The sequence below is a fragment of the Arachis ipaensis genome, chromosome B10, assembly GCF_000816755.2.
Source record: "Arachis ipaensis cultivar K30076 chromosome B10, Araip1.1, whole genome shotgun sequence".
Taxonomy (NCBI): Eukaryota; Viridiplantae; Streptophyta; class Magnoliopsida; order Fabales; family Fabaceae; genus Arachis; species Arachis ipaensis.
The window spans coordinates 96,487,374-96,494,851 of record NC_029794.2 but is presented as its reverse complement, the minus strand read 5'-3'; positions in this window follow the sequence as shown (position 1 = coordinate 96,494,851).

Genomic DNA, 7,478 nt, shown 5'->3' with positions numbered 1-7,478 from the left:
GATTGTTCGAGTTTGGACAACTGACGGTTATTCTTGTTGCTTAGATTAGGAATATTTTATTTTTGTTAGTTTAGAGTCTTTTATTTGAGTTTAGTTTTATATTTTAAGTTTGGTGTCAATTGCATGATTTTATTTTCTTTTATTTTTTCGAAATTGCATGTCTTTAGTTCTTTCTTGATCTTCAAAATTCTAAGTTTGGTGTCTTCTTTGTGTGTTTTCCTTTAAATTTTTGAAAAGTTGTGTTTGATTTTCTAAAAATTTTAAGTTTGGTGTGTTTTTGTGCTTTTATTTACTTAAAAATTTTTCAAAAATTTGTTCTTGGTGTTCATCTTGATCTTCAAAGTGTTCTTGGTGTTCATCTTGAAATTCAAAGTTTTCTTGTTTGTTCTCTGTGTTTTGATCTAAAATTTCTAAGTTTAGTGTCATTTTGTTGTTTTTCTCTTTCCGCATTAAAATTCAAAAATCAAAAAAATATCCTTTCCTTATTTTACTCATAAATTTCGAAATTTTGCATTAATTTAGTCAAAGATTTTCAAAATCATATCTTTTTTTTAGTCAAGTCAATATTCTAATTTCAAAAATTGATCTTTTCAAATCTTTTTCAAAAATCAAATCTTTTTAATTTCTTCAATCATATCTTTTCAATCATATCTTTTTTTTAATTTGCAATCATATCTTCTCAATCATATCTTTTTTAAAATAATTCTCAATCATATCTTTTTTTTAATTTGCAATCATATCTTTTGAATCATATCTTTTTCAAAATAATTTTCAATCATATCTTTTTAATTGCTAATTTCAAAATCTTTTTAATTAATTAATTAATTTAGTTTTCAATTTGCTTTTATTTTATTTTATTCCCTTTTTGTTTTCAAAACTTTAATTTATTTTCCATTTATTTTACTTTATTTTATTCGGTTAATTTTAATTAAAAAAAAATAAAAACAAAAATATATTTTATTTGTAATCCACATCATCTCCCTTTCTCCATCATGGACCTAAGTGGAAGTGAACAGTCCAGAAGGACTCTGGGGTCATATGCTAACCCCATTACAGCTGCATATGGGAATAGCATCTGTATACCTCCCATCAAAGCAAGCAGCTTTGAGCTAAATCCTCAGCTCATTATCATGGTGCAGCAAAATTGCCAGTATTCCAGTCTTCCACAGGAAGAACCTACTGAGTTTTTGGCACAGTTCTTACAAATTGCTGACACAGTACGTGATAAAGAAGTGGATCAGGATGTCTACAGATTATTATTGTTTCCATTTGCTGTAAAAGATCAAGCTAAGAGGTGGTTAAATAACCAACCCACATCAAGCATAAAAACATGGAGACAATTAACAAACAAATTCCTTAATCAATTTTACCCTCCAAGAAGGATGACACAGCTAAGGCTAGACATCCAAGGCTTTAAACAAGAGGATCATGAATCCCTTTATAATGCCTGGGAGAGGTACAGAGGGATGCTGAGAAAATACCCCTCTAAAATATTTTCAGAGTGGGTACAGTTAGACATCTTCTACTATGGACTTACAGAAAAAGCTCAGATTTCCCTAGACAACTCAGCTGGTGGATCTATACACATGAGAAAAACAATTGAAGAAGCTCAAGAGCTCATAGATACAGTTGCTAGAAATCAATATCTGTACTCAAACAGTGAGTCCTCCATAAAAGAAAAGGCTATGGCAGTAACTACTAATCCTAATCCTCAAGAACAGATTGTTGAACTTAATCAGCAATTACTCCTTATGACAAAACAATTAGCAGAATTCAAAGAGATGCTCCAAGACACTAAAAATTCTAACAAGAATATAGAAGCACAATTGAATCAGACAAGACAGCAACTATCTAAACAGATAACAGAAGAATGCCAAGCTGTCCAACTAAGGAGCGGGAAGACATTGAATAACTCAGGTCAAAATAGCAAAAAGTCAAGAAAGGAACAAATGACAGAGGATGACCAAACCACTACCCAAGATCCCTCTGAGGACATCAAGAGCCCAGAGAGGAATAACTCTGGCGTTCAAACGCCAGAAAAGGGCTGCAATCTGGCGTTAAACGCCCAAAAAGCATCCAATCCTGGCGTTCAAACGCCACAAAGGGGTCAGACACTTGTAAGTGCTGATAACAACCCCCTTAAGCAGGCTTCTTCAACCACTTCTGTAGGGAATAAACCTGCAGCAACTAAGGTTGAAGAATATAAAGCCAAGATGCCTTATCCTCAGAAGCTCCGCCAAGCGGAACAGGATAAACAATTTGCCCACTTTGCAGACTATCTCAGGACTCTTGAAATAAAGATCCCGTTTGCAGAGGCACTTGAGCAAATACCCTCTTATGCAAAGTTCATGAAAGAGATCTTAAGTCATAAGAAGGATTGGAGAGAAACTAAAAAAGTGTTTCTCACTGAAGAATGCAGTGCAGTCATTCTGAGAAGCTTCAAGATCCAGGGAGCTTTATGATACCATGCACAATAGAGGGTGCTTGTACTAAGACAGCTCTATGTGACCTTGGAGCAAGTATCAACCTAATACCTGCATCCACTATCAAAAAGCTTGGGTTGACTGAAGAAGTCAAACCAACCCGGATATGTCTTCAACTTGCTGATGGCTCCATTAAATACCCATCAGGCATAATTGAGGACATGATTGTCAAGGTTGGGGCATTCGCCTTTCCCACTGACTTTGTAGTACTGGAAATGGAGGAGCACAAGAGTGCAACTCTGATTCTAGGAAGATCTTTTCTAGCAACTGGATGAACTCTCATTGATGTCCAAAAAGGGGAAGTGACCCTGAGAGTCAATGAGGATGAGTTCAAGTTAAATGTTGTCAAAGCTATGCAGCATCCAGACACGTCAAATGACTGCATGAGCATTGATATTATTGACTCCCTGGTGGAAGAGGTCAATATGACTGAAAGTCTTGAATCAGAGTTAGAGGACATCTTTAAAGATGTTCAACCTGATCTGGAGGAATCAGAGGAAATAAAAGAACCTCTGAAAATCCCTCAGAAAGAGGAGAAACCTCCTAAACCCGAGCTCAAACCACTACCACCGTCCCTGAAATATGCATTTCTGGGAGAGGGTGACACTTTTCCAGTGATCATAAGCTCTGCTTTAAATCCACAGGAAGAGAAAGCACTAATTCAAGTGCTAAGGACACACAAGACAGTTCTTGGGTGGTCCATAAGTGACCTTAAGGGCATTAGCCCAGCAAGATGCATGCACAAGATCCTATTTGAGGATGATGCTAAACCAGTGGTTCAACCACAGAGGCGGCTAAATCCAGCCATGAAGGAAGTGGTGCAGAAAGAGGTCACTAAGTTACTAGAGGCTGGGATTATTTATCCTATTTCTGATAGCCCCTGGGTGAGCCCTATCCACGTTGTCCCCAAGAAGGGAGGCATGACAGTGGTTCATAATGAAAAAAATGAACTAGTTCCCACAAGAACAGTTACAGGGTGGCGTATGTGTATTGACTACAGAAGGCTCAATACAGCCACCCGAAAGGATCACTTTCCTTTACCATTTATAGACCAGATGCTAGAGAGACTAGCAGGTCATGAATATTACTGCTTTTTAGATGGCTATTCAGGTTACAACCAAATTGCAGTGGATCCTCAGGACCAAGAGAAAACAGCATTCACATGTCCTTCTGGAGTATTTGCTTACAGAAGAATGCCTTTTGGTCTGTGCAATGCACCTGCAACCTTTCAGAGGTGCATGCTCTCTATCTTCTCTGATATGGTAGAGAAGTTCCTGGAAGTCTTCATGGATGACTTTTCAGTATTTGGAGACTCATTCAGCTCCTATCTTGATCATCTAGCACTTGTCTTGAAAAGGTGCCAAGAGACTAACCTGGTCTTAAACTGGGAAAAATGTCACTTTATGGTGACTGAAGGAATTGTCCTTGGGCACAAAATTTCAAGCAAGGGAATAGAGGTGGATCAAGCCAAGGTAGAGTAATTGAGAAATTACCACCACCTGCCAATGTTAAGGCAATCAGAAGCTTTCTGGGGCATGCAGGATTCTATAGGAGGTTCATAAAGGATTTTTCAAAAATTGCAAAACCTCTAAGCAACCTGCTAGCTGCTGACACACCATTTGTGTTTGACACAGAGTGTCTACAGGTGTTTGAGACCCTGAAAGCCAAGCTGGTCACAGCACCAGTCATCTCTGTACCTGACTGGACATTACCATTCGAACTAATGTGTGATGCCAGTGACCATGCCATTGGTGCAGTGTTGGGACAGAAGTATAACAAGGTTCTGCACGTCATTTACTATGCTAGCCGTGTTTTAAATGATGCACAGAAGAATTACACAACCATAGAAAAAGAGTTACTTGCAGTGGTTTATGTCATTGACAAGTTTAGATCCTATTTAGTAGGTTCAAAAGTGATTGTGTATACTGACCATGCTGCTCTTAAATACCTACTCACAAAGCAGGATTCAAAACCCAGGCTCATAAGATGGGTGTTGCTTCTGCAAGAGTTTGATATAGAAATAAGAGACAAAAAAGGGACAGAGAACCAGGTAGCTGATCACCTGTCCCGGATAGAACCAATAGCAGGGGCATCCCACCCTCCTACTGAGATCTTTGAAACCTTTCTAGATGAGCAACTTTTCGCCATTCAGGAAGCACCATGGTTTGCAGACAGGAAAAGGAAGAAGCATGAAAGGCTTCTCTCAATACAAAGTCAAATAAAACCCCCACATTCAAACTCTAAGTTTGGTGTTAGAAGGCCACAACCAAATTCTAAGTTTGGTGTTAAGAGGCCATCATCATGCTCTGAGTATCTGTGAGGCTCCATGAGAGCCCACTATCAAGCTACTAACATTAAAGAAGCGCTTGTTGGGAGGCAACCCAATTTTACTTATCTATGTTAATTTCTATTTTCCATTGTTATTTTATGTTTTCTGTAGGTTGATGATCATGTGAAGTCACAAAAACAATCGAAAAAGCAGAAACAAACTGAAAAACAGAATGAAAAATAGCACACCCTGGAGGAGAAGCCTACTGGCATTTAAACGCTAGTAAAGACAGCAGATTGGGCGTTAAACGCCCAGTCTGGCACCATTCTGGGTGTTTAACGCCAGAAATGGGCACCAGACTGGCGTTTAACGCCAGAAAAGGGCAAAAAGCTGGCGTTAAACGCCAGAAATGGGCAGCAACCTGGCGTTTAATGCCAGGATTGGCAGCAGAGGGCATTTTGCACGCCTAATTGGTGCAGGGATGAGAAATCCTTGACACCTCAGGATCTGTGGATCCCACAGGATCCCCACCAACATCAACTCACTCTCTCTCACTTCTTCACACCTTTTCATAATACTCTTCCCAAAATAACCTCTACCAATCACCTCAATTACTCCTCCAAAACCATCATACAAACCACCTACACCCAACCACTCAAATTCAAACCATCACTCCTTCCTTTTCCACATCATAACCACCTAAAATCCCCTTGGCCGAATAATTCACACACCTCCATCTCCTCTATCTCTTCATGTTCTTATCCTTTCTTCATTCTTTTGCTCGAGGACGAGTAAACCTTTTAAGTTTGGTGTGGAAAAGCTCAGCTTTTTTGTTTTTCCATAACCATTTATGACACCTAAGGCCGGAGAAACCTCTAGAAAGAGGAAAGGAAAGGCAATTTCTTCCACCTTCGAGTCATGAGAGATGGAGAGATTCATCTCAAAGGTCCATCAAGACCACTTCTATGAAGTTGTGGCTAAGACTCCTCATTGAAGAGGACATGCCCATCACTAAGAAAAGGATGGAGCAAACAAGAGAGCCCACTCATGGACCTCAACAAGAGCATGAGAAAAATCCTCATCATGAAATCCCTGAGATGCCTCAAGGGATGCATTTTCCTCCACAAAACTATTGGGAGCAAATTAACACCTCCCTAGGAGAATTAAGTTTCAATATGGGACAACTAAGGGTGGAGCACCAAGAGCATTCCATCCTCCTTCATGAAATTAGAGAAGATCAAAGAACCATGAGAGAGGAGCAACAAAGGCAAGGAAGAGACATTGAGGAGCTCAAGCACTTCATAAGATCTTCAAGAGGAAGAACAAGCCGCCATCACTAAGGTGGACCCGTTCTTTAATCTCCTTGTTCTTTATTTTCTGTTTTTCGAAAATTGTGCTTTATGTTTATTTATGTTTGTGTCTTTATTACATGATCATTAGTGTCTAAGTGTCTATGCCTTAAAGCTATGAAAATGAATCCATCACCTTTCTTAAAATGAAAAATGTTTTTAATTGAAAAAGAAAAAGAAGTGCATGAATTTCGAATTTTAAAACAGTTTAGTTATTTTGATGTGGTGGCAATACTATTATTTTTCTGAATGAATGCTTGAACAGTGCATATTTTTGAATTTGATTGTTTATGAATGTTAAAATTGTTGGCTCTTGAAAGAATGAAAGAAAAAGGAGAAATGTTATTTGATAATCTGAAAAATCATAAAATTGATTCTTGAAGCAAGAAAAAGTAGTGAATAGAAAGCTTGCAAAAAAAAAAAAAAGAGAAAGAGAAAAGCAAGCAGAAAAAGCCAATACCCCTTTAAACCAAAAGGCAAGGGTGATAAAAAGGATCTCTTCTTTTTATCCTATTTGATTTTTAGTTGCTTGGGGACAAGCAACAATTTAAGTTTGGTGTTGTGATGAGCGGATAATTTATACGCTTTTTGGCATTATTTTTAGTATGTTTTTAGTACATTTTAGTTAGTTTTTATTATGTTTTTAAATAAAAATCACTTTTTTGGGCTTTACTATGAGTTTGTATATTTTTCTGTGATTTCAGGTATTTTCTGGCTGAAATTGAGGGACCTGAGCAAAAATCTAATTCAGAGGCTGAAAAAGGACTACAGATGCTGTTGGATTCTGACCTCCCTACACTCGAGGTGGATTTTCTGGAGCTACAGAAGCTCCATTGGCGCGCTCTCAATTGCGTTGGAAAGTATACATCCTGGGCTTTCCAGAAATATATAATAGTCCATACTTTGCCCGAGATTTGATGGCCCAAACAGGCGTTCCAAGTCAGCTCAAGAATTCTGGCGTTTAACTCCAGAACTGGCACAAAAGCTAGAGTTAAACGCCCAAACTGGCATAAAAGCTGGCGTTTAGCTCCAAGAAATGTCTCTACACATGAAAGCTTCAATGCTCAGCCAAGCACACACCAAGTGGGCCCCGGAAGTAGAATTTTACAATAAACACCCTAGCTTACTCATTTTCTGTAACCCTAGGTCACTAGTTTACTATAAATACTACTTTCAGTGATTCATATTGTACCTCATGACATTCTACACGTTTCTCATTATATTTTCTATGGCATGAGTCTCTAAACCCCATTGTTGGGGGTGAGGAGCTCTGCTGTTCTTCATGAATTAATGCAATTACTACTGTTTTCCATTCTATTACGCTTGCTTCCATTCTAAGATATTCATTCACACTTCAACTTGATGAATGTGATGATC